This window comes from Nyctereutes procyonoides, unplaced genomic scaffold, assembly GCF_905146905.1.
Source record: "Nyctereutes procyonoides isolate TBG_1078 unplaced genomic scaffold, NYPRO_anot_genome, whole genome shotgun sequence".
Classification (NCBI taxonomy): Eukaryota; Metazoa; Chordata; class Mammalia; order Carnivora; family Canidae; genus Nyctereutes; species Nyctereutes procyonoides.
The window spans coordinates 50,767,800-50,791,746 of NW_026575133.1; the positions used below are offsets into that span (position 1 = coordinate 50,767,800).

The 23,947-nt window shown below is 43.3% G+C and overlaps 2 protein-coding genes across 3 annotated transcripts in view; one reads left to right on the forward strand and one right to left on the reverse strand.

The window, feature by feature from the left end:
• PEBP4 (phosphatidylethanolamine binding protein 4) overlaps positions 1 to 23,947 on the reverse strand; it is a 259,785-nt gene that overhangs the window by 225,427 nt on the left and 10,411 nt on the right. The window contains exon 1 of one of the 2 annotated variants that reach the window (XM_055299806.1): positions 23,417 to 23,457. The exons of the other annotated variant lie outside the window; for it this stretch is intronic. The gene's annotated coding sequence lies outside the window, so the exon portion shown is untranslated. Of the gene's footprint in view, positions 1 to 23,416; positions 23,458 to 23,947 lie in introns of those variants that run through there. 2 annotated transcript variants of the gene reach the window in all.
• RHOBTB2 (Rho related BTB domain containing 2) overlaps positions 23,648 to 23,947 on the forward strand; it is a 32,531-nt gene continuing 32,231 nt past the window's right edge. The window contains exon 1 of the mRNA XM_055346412.1: positions 23,648 to 23,703. The gene's annotated coding sequence lies outside the window, so the exon portion shown is untranslated. The remainder of the gene's footprint in view (positions 23,704 to 23,947) is intronic.

The following is a 23,947-nucleotide window of genomic DNA, read 5'->3' on the forward strand; positions in this document are numbered from 1 at the left end:
GAGATTCTCTTTCCCGACTCCTAACTCTGGGAAACAAACAAGGGATAGTGGAAGGGGAGGTGGGCAGGGGGATGGGGTGACTGGGTGACGGGCACTGAGGGGGACACTTAACGGGATGAGCACTGGGTATTATACTCTATGTTGGCAAATCGAACTTCAATAAAAAATATTAAAAAGAGAGAGAGAGAGATTCTCTCTCCCTTTCCCGCTGCCTCCCCCTATGCTCCTCCCACTTGTGTCCTCTCTCTCTCAAATAAATTAATAAATCTTTTTAAAAAACCAAAAACAAAGTAGCTAAAATTTATGAGTAAGTTTTCTCTCATCAGCAGAAATGGAGTGTCTTCAACTAAGTAACTGTATTGAGAAATGACAGTTATATATCTGTATCTTGGAACCTGTGTGAAATTTGTAACTGCTATAAAAATTTAATGACTATAGCTATTTCCCTAGTCAAAAAAGTGTTCACCATTAGAGAAATATATAGGAAGTCTCCCAATACATTTTATAAAACTAGCATAAGTGTGACAGTAAAATCCAACAAAGTCCAAAAGAGAGTAATTACCAATCTTTCTTGTGAATAGAAAAACAAAAATGCCAAACATACTAGCAAGTTAAATCCAGTACTACAAAGACTAGTTGACATAACCAGGTTGGCTTCATACTGGAAATGCATAATGATTGAATATTAGTACATCTATTAATGGAATGATCCCTTTAAAAATTATCATCTCAATTCCAAAAAAATTTTTGAAAATTTCCACTGTCCATTCTTAATATTGAAAACCTATCTTAATGGAATGATACCCCTTGTTCATGGATTGGAAGACTTAATATTGCTAAGATGACTTCTTAGAAATTAAAAAACTGTTGTGCAGTGTGGCTCAGTGGTTGAGTGTCTGTCTGCCTTTGGCTCAGGGTGTGATCCTGAGTCTGGGGATCGGGTCCCACATCAGGCTCCCTGTGAGGAGCCTGCTTCTCTCTCTGCCTGTGTCTCTGCCTCTCTCTCTCTCTCTCTCTCTCTCTCATGAATTAATAAATAAATCTTAAAAAAATAAATAAAACCTTTTGTGCATCCAAGGAACTATCAACAGAATAAAAAACACTCATAAAATGGGATAAACTCTTTGCAAATCACATATCTGATAAGGGATTAGTATCCAGAACTCCTAAGACTCAACAACAAAAACCAAACAGCCCAATGAAAAAATGGGCAAAGGATTTGAATAGACAATTCTGTAGATATATAAATGAAAAGATGCTCAACATCACTATTTCGTTAGAGACATGCAGATCAAAACCACGGTGAGATACTATCTCACATCCGTTAGGAGGATTCTTCCAAAAAAGCAGGAAGTAACAAGGTGGTGAGGATGTGGAGGGATTGGAACCCCTGTGCACTGCTGGTTGGAGTGTAAAATAGTGTAGCCACTATGGGAGACAGTGTGGAGAGTCTTCAAAAAATTAAAAATAAAACTATCATACGAGCCAACAATTCCACTTCTGGATATGTATCTGTCTGAGGAGGGTATCAAGAAGACATGACCAGGTGTCGGATGGGTTAAATAGGGGATGAGGATTAAGGAGTGTACTTGTCATGATGAGCAACAGGTAATGTATGGAATTATTGAATCACTGTACTGTACACCTGAAACTAATATAATACTGTATGTTTTTAAAAAGAGAGACAGAGGGACGCCCAGGTGGCTCAGTGGTTGAGTGTCTGCCTTTGGCTTAGGTCGTGATCCCGGAGTCCTGGGATCAAGTACTGTATCAGGCTCCCTGCAGGGAGCCTGCTTCTCCCACTGCTTGTGTCTCTGCCTCTGTGTGTGTGTGTGTGTGTGTGTGTCTCATGAATAAATAAATAAAATCTTTTTTAAAAATATAAAAATAAAAAGAGAGAGAGAGAGAGAAGACGTGATTGCCGATTGATCTGTAAGCTGGATCCAGGCAATTGGAGGCTCTCATTCTCCTCTCCTGTCCTTGGAATGTGTGTTCCACTTGCCTTCTCTGCTGCCAGAAACTGCCCCAAGGATACAACCTCAAGATAGAAATGTGGTGTTTAGACTATCTGGACTGGGTACATGACTAAACCCAGTTAAATCTTCTATATAAACATTTAAAATTCTAGCAGGCAGGTGTAGAGATCTGTTCATTTTGCAACAGCCCAAGACAAGCCTCATACCTAAGTTCCTTTGCTTATCAAACCTGCCACCTACCAAACTAGAGTGCTCTGCCTCTTTCTTCAGACTCCCTTTGCTCTCCCTGTACTAGAGCTAGTTTCAGATTATACCCAGAAAGCTCCTGAGGATGTTGCAAACCAACAATACTCAAAAGGGTTGAAAGCAAGACCTTGAAGAGATGTTTGCATACCCATGTTCAACAGTAGCATTATTCACAACAGCCCCAAAGTAGAAGCAACCCAAGTGCCCATCAACAGAGGAATGGATGGACAAAATATGATGCATATGATATATTATATATCTATGATAGAATATTATTCAACCTTTAAAAAGGAGGGAAATTCTGACACATGCTATAAAATGAATGAACTGTGAAGACATTATGTTAAGTGAAAGAAGCCAGTCACCAAAGGATAAATACTTTATGATTCCACTCATATGAGGCACTTAGAATAAGTACTCAAATTCATTGAGACAGAAAGTAGAACAGTGGTTGCCAGGGGCTGAGGCAATGGATGGACAGTTAGTGCTTAATGGGTATGGAGTTGTGTTTTACAAGAAGAAAAATGTTCTGAAGTGGATGGTGGTGATGGTTGCACAACAATATGAATGTACTTAATGCCACAGGGCTATCTATTTCAAAGTGATTTAAGTGGTAAACTTTATGATATGTATATTTTACCATAATTTAAATACATATTTTTTTAAAAAATTACAAACCAGTAATATCTATATAAACTGCAACTATATCTAGGTCAATCTTCAATCGAAGTTCTTCCTAAACACAGTAAAATAACCAACATCACATAAATATAAACAATTAAAAGAGAATATTGTAAAAAATTATATGCCAACAAACTGGGCAATCTGGAAGAAATGGACAAATTCCTAGAAACATACAAACTATCAAAGCTGAAACAGGAAGAAATAGAAAATGTGAACAGACCTATAAGCAGTAAAGACTTACCAAACTCAACAGCCAAAAAACAAGTACTACAGTTAAGAAATGGGCAGAAGGCATGCATAGACATTTTTCCAAAGAAGACATCCAGATGGCTAACAGACACATGAAAAGATGCTCAACATCACTCATCATCAGGGAAATACAAATAAAAACCATGATGAGATACCAGCTCGTACCTGTCAGAATGGCTAAAACTAACAACACAAGAAACAACAGGCATTGGCAAGGGTAAGGAGAAAGGGGAACCCTTGTGCACTATTGGTGGGAATGCAAGCTGGTGCAGGCACTGTGGAAAATAGTGTGGAGTTTCCTCAATAAAGTTATAAATAGAACTACCCTATGATCCAGTAATTGCACTACTAGATATTTACCCAAAGGATACAAACATACAGATTCGAAAGGGTACATACACCCAGATGTTTACAGCAGCATTATTAACAATAGCCAAACTATGGAGAGCACCCAAATGTCCATCAATTGAAGAATGGATAAAGAAGTGGTATACATAGAAATGTATACATTATATATATGTTTATTTATTTATTATATATTAAATATTAATTTAAATAATATAAAATATATTTATAATATATATGATGGTATATTACTCAGCCATCAAAAAGAATGAAATCTTGCCAATTACAATGATGTGGTTGGAGCTAAGTATGTATTATGTGGTATGTAATATGTCAAAGTGTATTATGCTAAGCTAAATAAGTCAGAGAAAGACACATACCATATGATTTCACTCATGTGGAATTTTAGAGACAAAACAGGTGAACAAATAGGGTGGAGAGGAAGAGAGCGCAAAACAAACCATAAGAGACTCTTAATCATAGAGAACAAACTGAGGGTTGATGGAAGAAGGTGGGTGGGGGAAGAGCTGGATGGGTGATGGGTATCAAGGAGCGCTCTTGTTGTGATGAGCACTGAGTGTTGTATGTAAGTGATGAATCACTAATTCTATCCCTGAAACCAATATTGTACTGTATGTTAATTAACTAGAATTTAAATAAGATCTACATTAAATCAACGCATATTTGAAGAAAATTATAAAAATTTAATATAAAAGAAGCTTAGATTTTTTAAAGTAAATTGAATCAACGGAGAGGTAGCTATATATCTCATTGAAATAGTTTAATATTTTAAAAATATCAATAATCTTTAAATGAATTTATAGATATAAAGTAATTTCAATAAAAATTTGTGTTTTTAGTGCAAGTTTACAAAATAAGTTAAATTTCTTTTGGAAAAAATCAGTATAGCAGAATTGTCAAAAATTATTTGAAAAAGAAGGTTAAGGGAGTATGAAGGGGAGAAGATCATGTCTTATTTATTTTTTTCCTGTAAAGCTATACAATTAAAACATTATGGTTCTGTCACAAGAATAAATAGCTCCATGAGACAGAACTGAAAGTCTAGGAGCAAACCTAAGTATGAGTGGTTATTTAATATATGATAAAAATGAGATTTAAATTAGGGAAGTACAGAAGCAAGGACAATCGACTATTCAGAAAAACATTAATTTCAGTTTAAATAGTTCAACATGAAATATGAAACTATAAAAATGTGAGAAAAATAATACAAAATATTTATATAATATTGGGGAAGGAAGTCTTTCTAAGATTAAAAGCAAAGAAAAAAAACCAAAAGCAAGAAGTGGATATCTTTTAAGAGAGAAAATTGAAATTTTTGTACGCCCGTACACAAGCATTAAATTATGCGATGCCAATAAACAAGATGGAAGTCAAGCAACAAACTGGGAAATAATCTTTATAACAAATGACAAAAGATTAATATTTTTAATACATAAAGAGCCATTATAAACCTATAGGAAGAATGTATCATTGCCCTGAAAAATAAGTAAAGCTCACAATTCAAAAAGGATGAACACATGACTGAAACTATGTTCCTGCCTATTCACAACAAAGAACGCAAGTCGAAACCAGGTACATCTTAATACATAATAAATGTAAAAAAAATACATAATAAATATCAAAAGCCATAAAAATTTTTATACAGTTTAACCCGGGAATTCTGGTAGGAATTAACCCAAGGAAATGCCCATGTATTTGCAGCATTATTGTAATAGCAATAGTTTGGAAACCATAGAATTCTATCTAACAAGAGGGAATGAGATTTTTTTCTTAACTGAATGTATTTCAGGTAGAAAATAAAACATTAGAAATAATATAAAAAATTAGTAAGTGTGGGGCACCTGGGTGGCTCAGGAGGTTAAGCGTCTGCCTTCAGCTCAGGTCATGATCTCAGAGTCCTGGGATTGAGCCCTGCATCGGGTTTCCTGCTAATCAGGGAGTCTGCTTCTCCCTCTCCCTGTCCCCACCCCTCCCCCCACCCCACTCTGTTCCTGTGCGCACTCTCTCAAATAAATAAATAAAAATCTTTTTTTTTAAATTACTAAGTGCTATGGAAAGATGCACACAGCTATAGCAGGGTTCCAAGAGCAACTTGATGCACACTCAAATTGGGATAAATCAAGGAGCAATTAATAAAAAGGCTACTTACAAAGATGAGGCCAGAAAATAGGGGGACACCTGAAGGTGGCGAAATAACTGAGAGCTAGTAACAACAAACTGTCACTAGACCTCAAGGGCTTTGGGGAGGGAGTGTGGGGACCACAACAAGCTCAGTGAGGCACTTAGGATGCAGGATTTGAGGACACATTCACCCTCAGGGTTGTGCAAGTCACAGTGAGTGCCTCCTTACATGTTTGTGCCAGAGGCACCTGCCTCACCCCATGCTAGTCCTGGCCCTGGGGGACGGAGCTATTAAAGGCACCTAGAAGGAAGATCCTGCAGAAATGTCTGTGAGGAGAGGAATGGTAACCTTTCACAGGGGGCCAGAGGCAGCAGACTCACCCGGAAGCCAGAGGGCAAGGCTGCTTTATAGTCAGCCTCTGGGACAGACCACAGGACAGAGAAAAAGTGGATCTAAGGGTCACAGAGACTTCCCTAGAATGACACAAACTTAAGCAAAACAGGCAGGTTCCAAAGCACTATCTAAAATCCGATGCTTATTTTTACATCAATTTTATTTAGTCCTATACCTGGGGTCTAACATTACATTATGGTTGATTTTTAAATAGTTTTCGCTTTTATATGTATTCACTAAATCTAGTGGAATGAATGTCATACAAAGAAAAAGAGAGAAACAATTCCAAAAATCATATGTAGGTTATGGCCTGAAGAAGATGAAGTAAAAAGCGTGGATGAAAAAAGACAAAATATTTATAGGGGTTGCTTTTGGGCCATGAGCGTTTACAGAGTTATGAGTGCTTATTTCTTGGGGGGCAAGTGTTGTAGTTTTGTTTTTGTGTGTGCATCTTAGCCATTTTCTTTCTTGAAAGTGTCCTAAAGTGAAGGTGTGTCTTGCTATCATAAGTCCAGAAGCTATTCAATAAGTATATTGGAGAGAGGCCAAGAGAGGGGTGCAAGAAGGAGAGGAGAGAGGAAAGAATCTCTGTAAATGGCCCCCTGTCCTTCCTGTGAGCTGACACCCCGAGCTCAATTATATTTATCTAATGTGTACAATTATATGATTTCTTGGGCTCCTTTTGCTCCAAAATTCCTTTTATTTTATTTTATTTATCCAAAATTCCTTTTAAATTTTTTTAAATTTATTTATTTATGATAGTCACAGAGAGAGAGAGGCAGAGAGAGAAGCAGGCTCCATGCACCGGGAGCCCGATATGGGATTCGATCCCGGATCTCCAGGATCGCGCCCTGGGCCAAAGGCAGGCGCCAAACCGCTGCGCCACCCAGGGATCCCCCAAAATTCCTTTTAAAGAAGAAACACAACTCTTATTTGGCAGTCCTGGTAACCTGCAGTAATGGTCATGAGACAAGGCTGACCAAGACACGGCCTAAGTAAGTAGAGTACGGACACAGAGCAGGAGCTGGGAGCGCCACCTCCCTGCAGGCCTGAGCATTGCAGCTGAGCGCTAAGAGCCCATTTCCAGGCTCCAGGACATGCTGCCCTCTGCATGCCTCCTTGCAGGCGCCTGGTGCTGACCCCCTCTTCCTTCCCTGGCCAAATTCCAGTTCACTGTGTTTCTAGAGTCTCTTGTCTTCACAACGCTTGCCCCCCCAGAAATAACTGCTCATGACTCTGTAAGCACTCATCACCTAAAAGCAACCCTGTAAATTTTTTGGACTTTTTTCCTCCAGGCTTTTTACTTCATCTTCTTCAGGCCATAACCTACATATGATTTTTGGAACGTTTCTCTCTTTTTTTTCTCTCTCTTTTTATGACATCCATTCTATTAAATTTAACGAATATGTAAAAGCAAAAACTTGGGTCTTGACCTCCTCGAGGTGAATTCAGCATTCACAAGTGTGAGCCATCCAACACTATGGCTTCCTGGGTCCCGGACTGCCTCACTTTCTAGAGCTTAGCTTCTATTCTATCTCCACCACCCACTCCCCAGGGCACACTTGGAAGCTCCTTTGTGCCTAGAACCATTGCACTTCTGCAGCTTGCACCCTCACATCCCTGTTCAGCCCATCCTTGCAGCTCTCCCACTCAGCCCTGCTTCCCACTTCAGCTGTCTCCTGGCCTCATCCAATCCATCTGTTTTGTGCATTGCTTGTTTTCTGCTATCATCATGTCCCTCTTTCCAGCCCAGGCTCCTCAAATTGCAACCATCAGCTCAGTGCCATCTTTTTTTAAAGATTTATTTATTTATTGGAGACAGAGAGAGAGAGGGCAAGCAGGGGGAGAGAAACCTAAGCAGACTCCTGCTGAGCACAAAGCCCACAACAGGGCTTGATCTCCCCACCCTGAGATCACAACCTGGGCCAAAACCAAGACTCAGTGGCTTAACTGCGCCACCCAGAACCCCTCAGCACCATCTTTTACCTTCTCCTGGATGTCTAACCTATGAAGTTCCAGACAGAACTCCAGCCCTGGAGGAATCTGACTTCTTGCCTTATCTCTCTGTAACGCAGGCTGTTGATGAGAAAGCACACAACTCAACAGATGGTTGCCACTAAAATGGGGTGGTCCGTTGGGTCCTCAATGTTGCACTGTTTGTGATTTTCTTTTTTTTTTTTTTTTTTATAAATTAATTTTTATTGGTGTTCAATTTACCAACATACAGAATAACACCCAGTGCTCATCCCGTCAAGTGTCCCCCTCCGTGCCCGTCACCCATTCACCCCCACCCCCCGCCCTCCTCCCCTTCCACCACCCCTAGTTCATTTCCCAGAGTTAGAAGTCTTTATGTTCTGTGTCCCTTTCTGATATCTCCCACACATTTCTTCTCCCTTCCCTTATATTCCCCTTCACTATTATTCATATTCCCCAAATAAGTGAGAACATACACTGTTTGTCCTTCTCCGATTGACTTACTTCACTCAGCATAATACCCTCCAGTTCCATCCACGTTGAAGCAAATGGTGGGTATTTGTCGTTTCTAATGGCTGAGTAATATTCCATTGTATACATAAACCACATCTTCTTTATCCATTCATCTTTCGATGGGCACCGAGGCTCCTTCCACAGTTTGGCTATTGTGGACATGGCTGCTAGAAACATCGGGGTGCAGGTGCCCCGGCGTTTCATTGCATCTGAATCTTCGGGGTAAATCCCTAACAGTGCAATTGCTGGGTCGTAGGGCAGGTCTATTTTTAATTCTTTGAGGAACCTCCACACAGTTTTCCAGAGTGGCTGCACCAGTTCACATTCCCACCAACAGTGTAAGAGGGTTCCCTTTTCTCCGCATCCTCTCCAACATTTGTTGTTTCCTGCCTTGTTAATTTTCCCCATTCTCACTGGTGTGAGGTGGTATCTCATTGTGGTTTTGATTTGTATTTCCCTGATGGCAAGTGATGCAGAGCATTTTCTCATGTGCATGTTTGTTTGTGATTTTCTAGTCCCTTCTTTCCCTCTCATTCACCCTGGTAATAATTTCAAACCTTTCAACCCTCAGCAAACATCCCTACCTCTCTTGCTTAGTTCTTTTTTACTGGGAAAAAATAGGATTTATGAAACAAGAACTACCCGAATTCTCTACCTTCCTCCCAAAATAATGGGAAGGTATCCCTCCCTAGGTCCAATGGTTATCCCTCTTCCTGTACTTCAGTCCTGGCCCTGACATGCTAAGTTGGCCCCTCCATTATTTCTCTCCTTTCCTGTATCTAATCCCTCCCTTTCAACTTGCCAGCACATAAACATTTTTAAAATTATATATAGAGAGATAAAGCGAGCAGGGGGAGGGGCAGAGGGAGAGAGAGAGAATCTCCAGCAGACTCCACAATGAGCACAGAGCCTGACACAGGGGCCGGATCCCAGGACCCTGAGATCATGACTTGAGCCAAAACCAAGAATTGGGCACTTAACCAACTGAGCCACCCAGACGCCCTAGCATTTAAACATTCTCGAGTCTCTTCCAACTATAAAAGATCTCTCTGCAGTGGATGCCCTGATGCATAACCCAGATGCCCCCTCTGGACTGAGGCATTCAATCTCCCAGCTGCTGGAAGTGTAGCCACTGGCTGCTCACACCTGAGGCCCCCCCTGAGGATTGTCAAGGAGAGTTGCCTGGTCTCAGGTAACCCCCATTCCCCAGGGTGGGTAGCTAACTGACTGGTGCTAGAGTATTTGAAGGGTATTCTGGATTTGTTTTAAGCAGATAAGGAAAGACATACAGGCATGCAGATGACTGTCATGAAGGAAAAGTTTATACACAGAGATCCCTAGAAATAGAAGGGAAGACACACCATGCAGGGCCATGTGGAGAAGTGCACATTTCTATCAGGAGACAGAGGAGCAAGGAGAAAGAGAGGAAAACGTGGGCAATAACTTTTATTATGGCTTCCATGGGAAAAGTGATGCAAGGCAGCATAAGTAGGTTTAAGATTGGCTAGTTTGAATAATTTTATGGACTCTAGGATATAAGGGCTGTCCCTCGTCATCTAGTATCTGACCTGAAGTAACTAGTGCGGGGGTTAGTGGCCCTGAGTGTAAGAAGCCTTTAAGAGTCCCATAAAGAAAAAAATGATAATAATAATAATAATAAAAAGAGTCCCATAAAGGTGGCGGTTTGAGGGTCTGAACTCTTGATTGGTTGTGAAAGTCATGCTCACAGGGGAGTCATTTGCTACCTCTAAGAATTAGCTAGCCGTGCCAGGGGCAGTCTCTCTGGGATCAGCAAGATATTAAAATGTGAGAAAAATACAGAAAATAAAAAGGCATGATTAATAAAGGGGGTGAAGTCTCAATCCTGCTTTCCCTGATTCTGGGTCAACTCTGAAGGCCACCCTAGCTCCACAGCTCCCAGAGCGCTCTGCTCAGGCCTGTGTCACCACGGGCCACACTCCAGTTCCACCTCTGCTCCTCATGCTGCACCACCCCATGGACTGCCACCAGCAAACCTGCATCTCAGCACCTGCCTCCCAGGGAACCCACCCAAGACGGTCTCTCTCACTGCCAGACCCCCAACCTCCCCCCATCTTTCTTTCCCAGCCAAACTTGGGGACACCACCTCTGCTCACTGTCACCACCTCTGCTCACTGTCTCCACCTCTACAAATCCACAACCACACTTTCTTCTCAGTGGTTCTCAAACTTCAGTGTGAATCGGAGTCACAGGGAGGGCTTGTTAATGCAAGGATTGCACAACAGGACCTCCAGAGTGTCTTGACGGAGTAGACCTGAGGTGCGGCCCACAGTCTGCCCTTCTAACAGGCTGCCACATTGGAGAAGCCCCTGCCCCACCAGTTCCCCATGTCTGTCAAGAGGAAGTCCACACTTCTGAGGCTCTTCAGGTGGCTGACAGGTGGTCAGCCTCACCTCTTGCCAGGCCTCTCTGTCATCCAGTCATTGCCATACTTGTGCTTTCTCCTAGAGAGATGCTTGCCCTGTGCCTCTGGGCCTTTGCATGTGTCTTCTTTGCTCCGGCAGGTGCTTCCTCAACACCCCTGAATTCTTTCCCCTGCCTGGCTCCCTCTTTGTCAGCTTCTTGTCTCTTTTCCGGTCACTTCTTCAGGGAAGTCTTGATCCTCTAAAGAGAGGCAGCCCTCACTAAATTATCACCAAGTGAGTGGAAAACGAATAATGGTGGAGGTGCTGCTCTTTCATTATAGAAACCCCCTCCTCTGGGCTGAGGCAAAGATGGAAAAGACAAAGGAAGAATACGGTGGGGAGTGCTGGGCCACACTGGAGGCTCCCTGGGGGACAGCAGGGAAGAGGCGGCACCTGCAGGAGGAGGGGCACATAGCAGGTGTTCTCTTGCTTAAACCTCCTCTAGCCTTAAACAAAGACATGCCTGTCCTGCTCTGCTCGGCCCCCTCAGCCCACCACCTGGGGCAGATGAAACCCATCCCTTTGGAACACCTGGGTGGCTCAGTGGTTGGGTGTCTGCCTTCAGCCCAGGGCGTGATCCTCGAGTCCCGGGATCAAGTCCCACATCGGGCTCCCTGCATGGAGCCTGCTTCTCCCTCTGCCTATGTCTCCTATGTCTCTGCCTCTCTCTGTGTGTCTCTCATGAATAAATAAATAAAATCTTTAAAAAAAAGAAAGAAAGAAAGAAAGAAAGAAAGAAAGAAAGAAAGAAAGAAAGAAAGAAAGAAAGAAAAGAAACTCATCCCCTGCACCAGCTCTCCTGGGGGAGCCACCCCCTCCCCCAATCTGGGGCCTCCAGCCAGTTCTGGTGAGAGTCATGTGATCACTTGGGCGTGCATGACAAGCTCCCCAGAGTGATGCTTTGAGGGGTGACCTTGTTGTCTGGGACAGAGACCTCTCCTTGCATGCTTGCCGCTGTCTGTAAGGGCTGGGCTGCTTCCCGGGCCTGGGGTGGGGCTGGGCAGGGGCGGGGGCAGGACCCCACTTGCTCTTCCTCCCCAGATATTTGGCCCCAATTTCCAGGTCCAGGTTACGTAACACCTGAGGAGAACTACACTCCCCTGTCACCCACACCTCTTCCCTTTCGTGGAGCATTTCACAGACGCAGCTGCTTCTCAGAGAAGGTCTATTTTGGGAGCTGTTTTCATTTGACCTATATTAAGCACAGTCACAAGGCAGAGGCAAGTTGCAGGGTGCAGGGTGGCCTGCTTGCTCTTTGTGCTTTTTTAGTGTGACGGGTGAGAAAACCAGCCAAGCTGGTGCCCACAGCTCTGGAGCTGAGACTGGAGTGGCCCAGGGAGCTCGCTGTGGCATCAGGCTACAGAAAGCTCTAGGTGCAGGCAGTCCACCTGTAATGGTGTAGGCCCGGGCTGCCTCCCCTTCCACAAGTCTGGTTTGTGTCCCCCGAGGCCCCGCCAGAAGATAATACTTTGTTCACTGCAGCACAGTTCAGGGAGAAATGTAGGTTCCCTGCAGGCCCAGAATATACCAGGCGGGGAAGAGTCTGGGCCTGTGAAGCGCAGCTCATGGAGTTTTAATGGGCCGTGGAGCCCCCTCCATGGGGAATTGCCTTTCCTGGGTTAATAATTAAATCACATGACCAGCAGGGGTAGAGAACAGGCTGCTGGGAGCCATCTGGCCCAGGTACTGTGCACAAACAGGTACTGCTTAGAGTCCACATCACTTTGAGAGCCTGTGGGGAAAATGAGAACAGAAAGGATTCATCCACTAAGTGTCCTGTTTGCCCCTGCACCACTGTTTTCTTTTCTTTTTTTAAGATTTTATTTGTTTATTCATGAGAGACACAGAGGCAGAGACATAGGCAGGGGGAAAAGCAGGCTCCCCACGAGGAACCTGATATGGGACTCGATCCCAGGACCCTGGGATCCTACTCCTGAGTCAAAGGCAGATACTCAACCACTGAGCCACCCAAGTGCCCCTCTCCACTGTTTTCTCCCTTGGCCTCTTCTTGTCTCCCTAGAAACAGAGGCCCAACCCCAGAATCTTGAGCTCTGCTCCACACTGCTGACCCCAAGAGCTATATCTCTGGCACCTCCTCTCCCCTGAGGGTCAGGCCCACATCTCCAAACAGTTGTTCCACTGATGCATCACATTCAAAAATTCAAACTGCATGCCTCCTCCATACTCAGATCAGCCCCGACCGAGGACACTGCTATCGGCCTGGTCTCCCATGTGCCCCTGCTCTGTCTGCCCTTGAAGGGCTGGAGTGGACACTGATGAGGACTTCCCAGGCCAGCTGGGGAGGTGCTCATGTCGCATCCCCTCAGAAGTGCTGGAAAAGAATCCTAGCTTTGTCCTGTGCAGCTGACAGTGGGGCTTCTGCTCACACCCATTGCAATCTGATTAGTGAATGGCTCTCCTGGAGATGCTTGAGTGGGTCACGCACACCAAAGTGACCCACATGATTCCCACCAGAGTGGCTGGGAGCAGCTAAAGAAGTGGGGAGGCCACTGTCCTGGGAGAGTTGGTGGATGGCACTGGGGAAGAGGGGGAGAGACAAGAGAGGCCAGAGCAGCTGAGTTTAGCGGGGTGTGAACTAAGGGCAGAAAGGAAAGGAAATTTTTAAACTTGAGTCTTTGGCCTGGAGGGACTGAGGCTGACAGAGAGAATGCATAGCACATTTGAGGCAGGGACACAGGCCTGAGAAGGAACAGAGATAGGGTAAGGCAAAGTACATCCCGCACACGGGGCACATGGGATGCTCTGAGAACACAGCAAAGAGGGGATAGGAGAAGAGGGGAACCAGCTTGAGGAGGCTTGAGTTCAAAGATGTCTTTCCAGCTGGGTGGCTCCTCTCCTTCCTCTGATATCTCTTCCCATTCCCCAGGGCATGACAAGTCCTGGTCACCCCATCACCCCAGGGGGCTCCTGGGTGGGAGTGTGGAAGCAGTAAGACCCTTTCTGCAGCCTGAGGCAGAGACAGTGTCAGACAGAGGACTGCAGACCACCCAATGGGTCTCCCAGGGCAAGGCCTCCTCTCACCAAGGGCAGGAAAGCTTGGCGCTGGAGGAGGGGAAGGGGGGGCCAAAGGACCAAAGGAAAGGACCCTGAAAGCATTGCCAAATAGAAGCAATGGAGGGATTTGAGAAGAAATATCCATTTTGCTTCATTAAGGAATAAAGAAAAAGCAATATTATTCTCTACTCGAAGAAATACCAAAAAGAAGACTAATGGGGTAGGAGGGGAGGGAGAAACCCCAAGAGGGGATATTGGCATTTTCAGTTGGGGTAGATGCCGGAAGCATTGTTTCTGTTGATACAGCATCATCGGTAAAATACATCTTTTTCCAAAGATAAAATACACATCAAGATGCAAGCTCTCATGATTTGACTGCGTTTTCCCTCCTTCTGCTAATTTGGAAATGTCCCAGTGAAGACAGAAAAGCTTCTTGTGCGCTGAGCACATGCTACTCAAAGGCAGGAAAATGACTTTCACCCCGATATTCCAGTGTTCAGCACTTCACTCAATAAATACTTGGTGAAAGACCAAATTTGTGAAGAAAGAGGCTCCTTGACAATTACAGCTCACCTCTAGAGGAGCTGGCTAATTCCAGCATGGTATCATCCATTGATGGTAACATGAGGCAGCTATTAAAAAGGTACAGGAAAGGAATGCTTGGGTGGCTCAGTGGTTGAGCCTTCGGCTCAGGTCATTATCCCGGGGTCCTGGGATCAAGTCCCGCATCGGGCTCCCTGCATGGAGCCTGCTTCTCCCTCTGCCTATGTCTCTGCCTCCCTCTCTGTGTCTGTAATGAATGAATAAATTAAACTTAAAAAAAAAAGGTACAGACAAACAAGTAGCTGTAAATATATTTGGGGACAATTCAGGGAACTGTGAGTACCAACTGGGTAGAAGATGATATCAGAGAATTTCATGTCAGTTTACTTCAGGACGATGATGGTTCTGTGGTTACTTATGCTGGACAATGTCCTTTTGGAGGGCACGCGTGTTGAAGTATTTCGGAGTAAGTGTCATAATATCTGTGTAGGGGCCAGAGACAGCCACTCCAAGATGGGGTGCTTCAGCATGAAGATTATTTTGAGTTAAAAGCAATCAAAAAGCAGCAGATTCAAGAAAAGCTCTTCACCTCCCCCTCAACTGCCTAAAAAGAGTGTAGGTGGAGGACTTGCTCCGGGAACAGAGCTGTCACCACAGATCACTACGTTATGATCTGAACTAGGTGTGGCAGACAGGGAGGAACCTAGCCAGGCCTGATCCAACTCCTGTGTGTCCCATTGTTTCTGGGGGGCCCAGCAGACACTTGTTTGCCTGACTTTCACTTTCCTGTGAATTCCATGCCTTCCCTTTGAAGTCCCAGACCCCGACCCCTTCTTCTAAGGTGACATCTGTTCCTCATTTTATCTACCTATCTTTGGAATTCATGTCCGTGTGGATTAATATGTATATGAAATCAAATTTGATTTTTCTCTTGTTAGTGTGTCTCAAATCAATTTGATTTTTTTTTTTTTTTGAGAGAGAGAGAGCATGCCCTCAGGTGAGGTGAGAGAGGCTGAGGGAGAGGGAGAATCTTAAGTAGATTCCACACCCAACATAGAGCCTGAGGGGAGGCAGGCCTCCCTGCAGGGCTTGATCTCAAGACCTTGAGATCATGACCCTGAGATCCTGACCTGAGCTGAAATCGAGAAGGACGCTTAACTGACTGAGCCACCCAGGCGTTGCATCAAGTTGATTCTCAGTCCAGCTAGAAGGACCTTGAAGATGTTGCTCCTCAACATCTACAAATTGTTTTGAAAAAAATTTGGCCAAAAAAGAGCATGAAAAATGTTAACAAATTGTTAAGTCTAGATAATAGGAATGAGTATTTATTGGATTATTTCTTTTCAATTGTTCGATATGTTTGGGAATACATATGGTAAAAAATTTTTAAATATGATTTTAAAATATAAAATGTGTCTACTACACAACATGAGGCTAGAATCAAGAAAAAAAAACTAAGATCGATAAATAAACAAAAAATGTATAAAAAGCATATAACACGGAGATAATAGAACTGAAAGGAATTGCCACTCTGCTGTTGAAATTATGGAAGATATCTTTTACTTACCTACCTGTTATGTTTTGTTATCCTTGAAAAGCATGTTTGCTTATTTGCAATAAGCAAATCACTCCTAACTTCCTATATCCTTTATATACTGTCATGATATTTTTGCATGTATATATACCTACTTTATTAATCTTTTATGCACCAAGTTATTTAACATACCAAGTTGCAACTCTATGTTTGCTTTTATCACTGACCTATGGGATGCAATAAAGCAATTAAAACAGTTTGTACCTTAAAAAAAACCTACCCACATTTATTGCTTTAGTGACATTTTACAATTGAAGGAAAAGCTAGCAAAATGTTTCCTTCTTTCTGTACTATCTTTCTTCCCTCAACATTAATTAATTTGTTTATTATTTTGGTCAATAATAATTTTTTGTAGCACATCTGGGTGGTTCAGTCAGTTAGATCCCAACTACTGAAGTGTTTCTGGGCTGCTTTGTAGCACGTGAGAGAGATCTCAGTACCCAGCATCACTGGACTGTTGCACCAAAATCTCTGCTTATGAAACAAAAGGAATTGAAATAGCTTTATTCCAAAGGGCCCCAGTCTTATTGTGTCTGGGATCCTTTTCATTGAACATCACATTAAGAAGCACTAAAATCAATGAGTGCCTAGGTGGCTCAGTTGGTTAAATTTTTGCCTTCAGCTCAGGTTGTGATCCCAGGGTCCTGGAATTGGGTCCCATATCAGGCTTCCCCCAGGGAGCCTGCTTCTCCCTCTGCCTATGTCTCTGTCTCACTCCCTGTGTCTCTCATGAATAAATCAATAAAATCTTAAAATAAAATAAAATAAATACTCTTTATACCAACTCTGGGGCTCTGAGTGGGTCCTCACATATACCATCTGATTGTTTGTCAGAAATGTACTAATTTATACTTCCATCAAGCAGAGGGAGTTGAGTATCATCATTTCAAAAAATTCTTACTGATTCAACAGATTAAAAATTGATCTAATTTTCACTTTTTAAAAATAACCGAGGTTAAGCCTTTTAAAAAAGTTTCCATATTTATTGCCTTTTAAAAAATGAATTATATTTGCATGTTCTTTGCCTATTTTATTTGCTAATGCAACTTACTGGTAAATTAAAATTCTTCAGGTTTTATATGCTTAATTGTTACATTAGAATATTTATGAGGGGGATCCCTGGGTGGCTAGTGGTTTAGCACCTGCCTTCAGCCCAGGGCGTGATCCTGGAGTCCCGGAATCAAGTCCCGATTGGACTCCTTGCATGGATCCTGCTTCTCCCTCTGCCTGTGTTTCTGCCTCTCTCTCTCTCTCTGTGTGTGTCTCTCATGAATAAATAAATAAATAAAATCTTAAAAAAAAAAGAATATTTATGAGGACAGTGAAAAAAATGTGTATTTATCTTACCAGTGTGAAGAGAAATGAGAATTCATTTAATCGTCAAATTCCTTAATAATTCTGAAAAACAGAAGGGTCAGTTCATTTCATCGGGACAATTTTGATTGTTATCCTAGCTATCTTCAAAGTGAAAGTCTGAACTAATGTCCGATCCCAAGTTTTTTTAAAAAACAAACTCTGTGGATATTTAAAATTAGAGCTCCAAATTCCAAGGAATCCAATCTTCTAACAGCTTCGTGTGACATCCCAAATACTTTCAAAATCCCAAATTACAACTTTGTGTTTCCGCTTGATTGCACGAAATGCATCTCATCCCGTAGCTATGACCCCAAAACAACACCTAACATTCGTTCAAGTCTCCCTTTTTAAACTTTCCCTTTTAGCCATAGGTAATACAAAGAAAACACTAAATTGCTCTAAGCTGCTCCTTCTTTCATGTCATACTTTATCTACAGAGATTTAAGCAAAAAAAAAAAATTGTCCACAACTTTTTCGATTTTAAACTGCCTACTGGTTTTCCTCTGAGATTTACAAATGTATTTATTCAGAACTCAACTGCAGTATATATAAAAGGACTGCTTGTGAGAATGTATTTTTTCCTTCCGATCTCATTTCCTATTGTAAAAGCCAGTTGTCAGTGCCTGGCACGGTGCCTGCCATAACTAGTTCAATAAATGATGACTGGAGCTGATTTGAGCACTGATAAAAGCGAACCATTTTTTAAACTCTGCCTGTGCTGACAGAAAGAAAGAAAGAAAGAAAGAAAGAAAGAAAGAAAGAAAGAAAGAAAAGGAAAGAAAGATCTCATTCCCCAGGGGGAGCCTCCAGAGCTGCAGTGACCTCCCCACCCCCACCCTCTTTGCTTCCGTGCAGCCTGGAGATGCTCTCCTCACTAGGGCAGGCCCTTCGAGATTGAGATTGTTCTGAGTAGGCTGGTTTTGAGAGCTGAGTCTTTTGCCAACCAAATTTCATTTGAATTAGCCGCTGTTCCTGCCAGGAATTCACCGCTGGAGCTGGTGCATGCTACTCCTGGGGAAGGGGCAGGGAGGGGGGAAGGGGAGAGAGGGTCAATAGGGACAAAAGTTAGGTACCATCTGTGTAGCCCTGGTCTCCTCCTACCTGCCTCTGAAGCAGCTCTCCTCTGCTCTCCAGGGGTTGCAGAATGAGCAGTAGGCATACTCTGGCTGGCATGCTCTTACAGGAAAGTGCCAGGTTCTCCAGAGGAGTTTATGGCCTAAGCTTGGCCCTGAGCCCTGTCAGCTGAGCTCCAGCTGCAGCAGCACCATGCTGCTCGCTGCTCCCCCCAGGCAGCCCAAGATCTGGACCATGTTGGGCTCAGGTACAGCTGGCCCTGCTGCCCGCTCTCCCCACCTCAGTCCTGTCCCCTGGGCTCTCAAAGGCCCCAGTCTCTACATGGTGATGTCTGTCATTGGAGAGGCTAAGCACTGGAGCCCAAGTAGGCATTTGTGCAGCAGAACCAGAAGAGAGAAGACTTCCGTTACTCCCAAGGTTCTCAGCCTCTGTCCTCTCATCATTTCACCTAAGTCGGGTGCAGGAAAACTTAGAGGCTACTGGTCTGGGGCTCTTACCTCTCCTTCCACCATGCAGGCCAAGGGAGGCCATGGGCAAGATGGCAATGCCTGTTTTGGAACCTCTCCCCAGCCTCCTGGCCTTTCTACCTGTTGGTGGAAGGCTCTGCTCCAGTATCTCCTTTCCAGCTGCCCACTGCCCCTTCCCGCCACTCCCTCATTCTCAAGTTTTTTTGATGTACCTACGTGAAACTATCTCACAAATTAGACTTTAGATTTTATGAAAACTCCAATCCATTGGTACAGGCACCATATTTCTTATGGATAGTGAGGTATCTTCTGGTCTTGGTTTAGAAATAGTGAGTACCATGATTAGCTCTTTGGATTAGCTGAGTTGATTAGCTCTCCTTGTGGTATGTAGACACCACATAGACATGTTTGTACCAATGTGCAGACCACTTTTATACCAAGCCAGTGAAATAGAGTTCAGACAGTTTCTCTAGAAAGGGCCATAATAAGGCATAAGTAAAATGTGGGGGGAAAATACTTGGTTTTGGCAATACTGATCATAACCTATATTTTTATTTTCTACCTTAAGGAAAAAAGTAGTATCTTAGTAAATATTGGTAGAGACATGACTTATATATCATTTAAATAATTCATTTTTAAGACGCTTGAGTGTGTCAGTAGTTGAGCCTTCGGCTCAGGGCATGATCCCAGAGTGCTTAGATCAAGTCCCACATCCAGCTCCTTGTATGGATCCTGCTTCTCCCTCTGCCTATGTCTCTGCCTCTCTCTTTCAGTGTCTCTCATGAATAAATAAATAAAATCTTTAAAAAATAATAAATAACTCATCTCACAATTTTTTTTTTCCTGGAATTTGAGTGGGCCCATTTGGAATTTTGTTGGGTTGTTAAGGCCCCCCTCATGATATGCTTATTCGGGGGGTATACATGAGTCTCTTCCTGACCAAAGATACACCTGAAGAATTTGCATGGGCAGGGTGATGGCCATGATCTTCAGTAGAGAACTCTGCTCCTGAATAACCAGTTTGGGTGTTTGGGAGGCAATGGAACAATTTCAGAGTAGTGTGAAACACACACTCGTTTTTCTTTCTTTTCTACTTCTAAACGTTCTACTATGAACCTATAAAAGCAGAGAAAAAGACATAAAAAAGAATATAGTGCTATATGCATGATATTATATACCAGTTATGTATTTTAGACATCTATATTGATTTGGTGGTAAAAATTTTAGTGGTTCTTAATTTTTCATATTTTCTGTAATTATCAATGTTTATTAATGAACTTTTCTTCATTATAGAACCAGAGAAATAGTTTTATAATAAAGTACTAGGGCTTTTTTCTTAGCCAGAACCCCAATTAATAAATATCAATTACAGACAAAGACATAAACAGGAAAGGCAAGTTTCACATTTTGGAGAAAAAATATAGAAAACTATATTTATCTCCTCAGAATAAGAAGGGTTTCTTAAACCACAAAATATACTATCCGTGAAAGAAAACTTGATAAATCAAACTGCAATATAATTAAGAATGCATGTTCATCGAAAGCCACCATAAAGAAAGTCATATAACAAGCCACTTTCCTGGAGAAAATCTCTCTCACACATTGAGCTGAAAAGTTAGAAATTCTTTTGTATATTAAAATGCATTAATATTTTAAAATATATAATATTATATAATATATACATTTAATATTAATTAAATATTGTAATATTTATAACATCTATTATATGTAATATTTTTCACATAACTGAAAAATATTCGTTCCAGAATATATAAATAATTCATACAAATCGCTGATGATAAGAAAATGATGGTGTCCAGAAAATGGGCAAAGGACATGAACAGGCACTTTGAAGAAAAAGAAAAACAAATGTACCAAAACGTATGAAGATACCCACTTGACCTTGTTAATAATCAGAGAAACACAGAATGTTGCTGCTGAGATGCCATTATGCACCCAGCAGAGAAGTGGATGTTTAAATCTGAAAAATCAGGTGGAGATGAGAATCAAGAGCAGTTGGAACCCTTCTACGCTGTGGGTGTTCTAGCCACTTCGGAAAACACTTCAGTACAATCTTGTCAACTTGAGAGCAAGCACTCACCCCATAACCCAACAATTCCATTTACCCAATGACAAATGTTTGAGCATGTGCACTTGGACAAGCACAAGAATATTCAAAGGAGCAATTTTCATAATAACCAAAGACTGGACAGCAGATAATATGTTGTTGCCCTGGGAATTACACTGCCCTGCAAATGAAGGCACTGTGGCTACACACAACAGGTTGCCAGATCTTAGTAACATAAAGCCTAGAAAAGACAAATCCAACAAGGTGATGCACATACAGTATAATGCCATTTATCAAAGCTTAAAAATGAGCAAACCTGAACAGTATGTGATTCAGAGATGCCCACACCGTAGGATAGAAAATATTCCAAATCTTCAGGGAAATGATGAACGCCAGATGCAGAGTAGGGGTCCTGTGTTGAGAGGTGAGGGGTGGGAATGAAGAGTCACACACCCGTGGCCTCAACGTTGCAGTGTGCTGGTTGTGTTACACTTTTTATATCGAGTAAGGGGTTCACACTTGTGTGGGTCTTTTTGTGTGTGTGTGTGGGGGGTCTTTATTATGTTTTATGACTTGGATGTTTGTCATATTTTAATGTACCATATATTGTATCACTTAAAAATATTGAAGACTACAGAAGGAAATATATAGGATATCCTAAACCTTTAAGTGGAATTCCTTTGATTTGAGCTCAGTTTGACTCGGGATTCCAAACTCTTTATTTTATTTTATTTTTAAAGATTTTATTCATTTATTCACGAGAGACACAGAGAGAAGCAGAAACATTGACAGAGGGAGAAGCAGGCTCCTCATGGGGACCCCGATGCAGGGCTCAATCCCAGGACCCTGGGATCACCACCTGAGCTGAAGGCAGACACTCAACCACTGAGTTACCCAGGTGCCCCAGATTCCAAACTCTTAAACCTATCTGATCATGATGTATTATCTTATTAACAGTGCTTTTAACTTGAAAAAAAAAATCCTGATTGTAATCATTGGTATGAGTATCAGGGCACAGATTCATTTCCTTAACCCTAGCTACCCTTTACTTCTCTACATCTTCCCAAATGATCATGGTCCCCCCAGTGTGGCTAAGAAGGAGAAGGTGAGGAGTGCCCAAAGCGTGCTTCTCTAGCGCCCCCTACAGACCATATTTACCCTAGCAGTGATTAGGGCATCCACCAGATGCCAGGTGAGGGGCAATATCTTCACTGACAGGCCAACTCCCCCAAAACTGGCTCATGGTTCTGTTCACTGCAGTCATTCTTTGGGGCTAGACAATGGGGTGAGGACTTTGTTTCCTGAATACACCGAGGGTGTCCCCCAACCCTCCTCCCATGCATGTACCTACAGGGGTCAGCTGATCAGTCTGGCATAGAGCTTTCTACTTAGCAGAGGAGCTGGAAGGGGCAGGGTGGGACTGCGAATCCTTCGGCCTTGGGCAGCTGGGGAAGATAAGAGGTGGGGAACAGTCTGGGGAGAAAATGGGAAAAGCAACCAGCTTCTGGAGGAGTGAAGACAGCACACAGACCCAGGGCTCCACTGTGTGCTACCAAAGTACCAAAGGGGAGGTAAGTGCTTCAAAGGCCATGGAGAGCCTTTGCCTTCCCGCTGAGGCATCTGATGGGGACAAGTCGGCATGATGGCGGGATGAATTCCAGCCCAGTGCAGGGTCATGTCAACTCCCCCTTCCCCTCTCCACAATCCCAGGCAGCACCAGTCCCTCACAGCACATTCAAGATGCAGAAATAACAGAGCCCAGGCCATTGTGAGGGATATGTAAGCACCATCAACTGAGTACAAGGCCATTGTTCTTAGCATTCAAAATGAGGGACTAGCAAACCTTTAACATTCACAAAAGGGTAAACTGAGGTCCAGAAATTCATTCCAAGAAGCACAATATATGTAGGTTTTGAACTCAGTTGCTCAACCTTCTTGAGTATCCTGGCTGGCCAGGACTACAGGCTAATAGCTTTCGCGTTGTTTTCTACCTGAGTGCAAATGAGCAGAAGCAGGAAGAAAGGCTTCCTGTCCAGCAACACCCCCCCAACTCCCATCTTGCTTCTCCAGCCTTGCTTCCCTCTATATAGCCTCCAGCTCGGGTTGCCAAAATTAATCACCGGTGGGGTTGAAGCAACAGCCCTGTTCCCTGGCTCCAGGCCAGGCTCCCAGGATGTGCGTCAGAAAGAGCCAGTGAGTGAAATTCCAAAGCAATGTGAGTCACCAGGGAGGAGGAGAGGCCAGGACAGAAGTCAGAATGAGAGCCTCAAGGCAGACCAAAAAAAGGCCCTGAGGGGGTCAGGGGCTGGGCCCAGATAACATGAATGCTCACCTGTCCAAAGTTGGGAGGGGGGCCTCCTGGCCAAGTGGCTTATCTCTGGGCTCTGCACAGACCTGGATTGGGAGGGAAGTGACCAGGAGGCCAGCCTACTAGTCCCACCCCTGGATACAGTAACCATGACCCTTACCTGGCTCCCCATAGGCTGGGCTTTGGATCCCAGCCCTTAAAATCCGAGTATTGTTTCCACAAGCATTCCCTCCCCCCTGGCCCAGCCCAGGACATTGCTTCCGGACAGGGAACGGTGATAGGCCAGCTGGGCCCCAGAGGAAAGGCAGCAGGTAAGTTCACAATCTGTGCCCTGCCATCCCAAGACCACCCCTGGACCCTTCTTCTGTGCCCGGGGAAAAGAGAGGAGCTCCAGCTCTGGCTGCTCCACCTGTCCTCACCAGGTTCCTTCCAGAACTCAGTACAAGGAGCAGGTCTCAGAATGTGATCTCCTCTGAAAGAGAGAGATGTGAAGGCAGGGGGAAGGTGGGCTAAAAAATCAGTCAGGTGTCTTACCCATCAGGGTGCAGCAGTCTG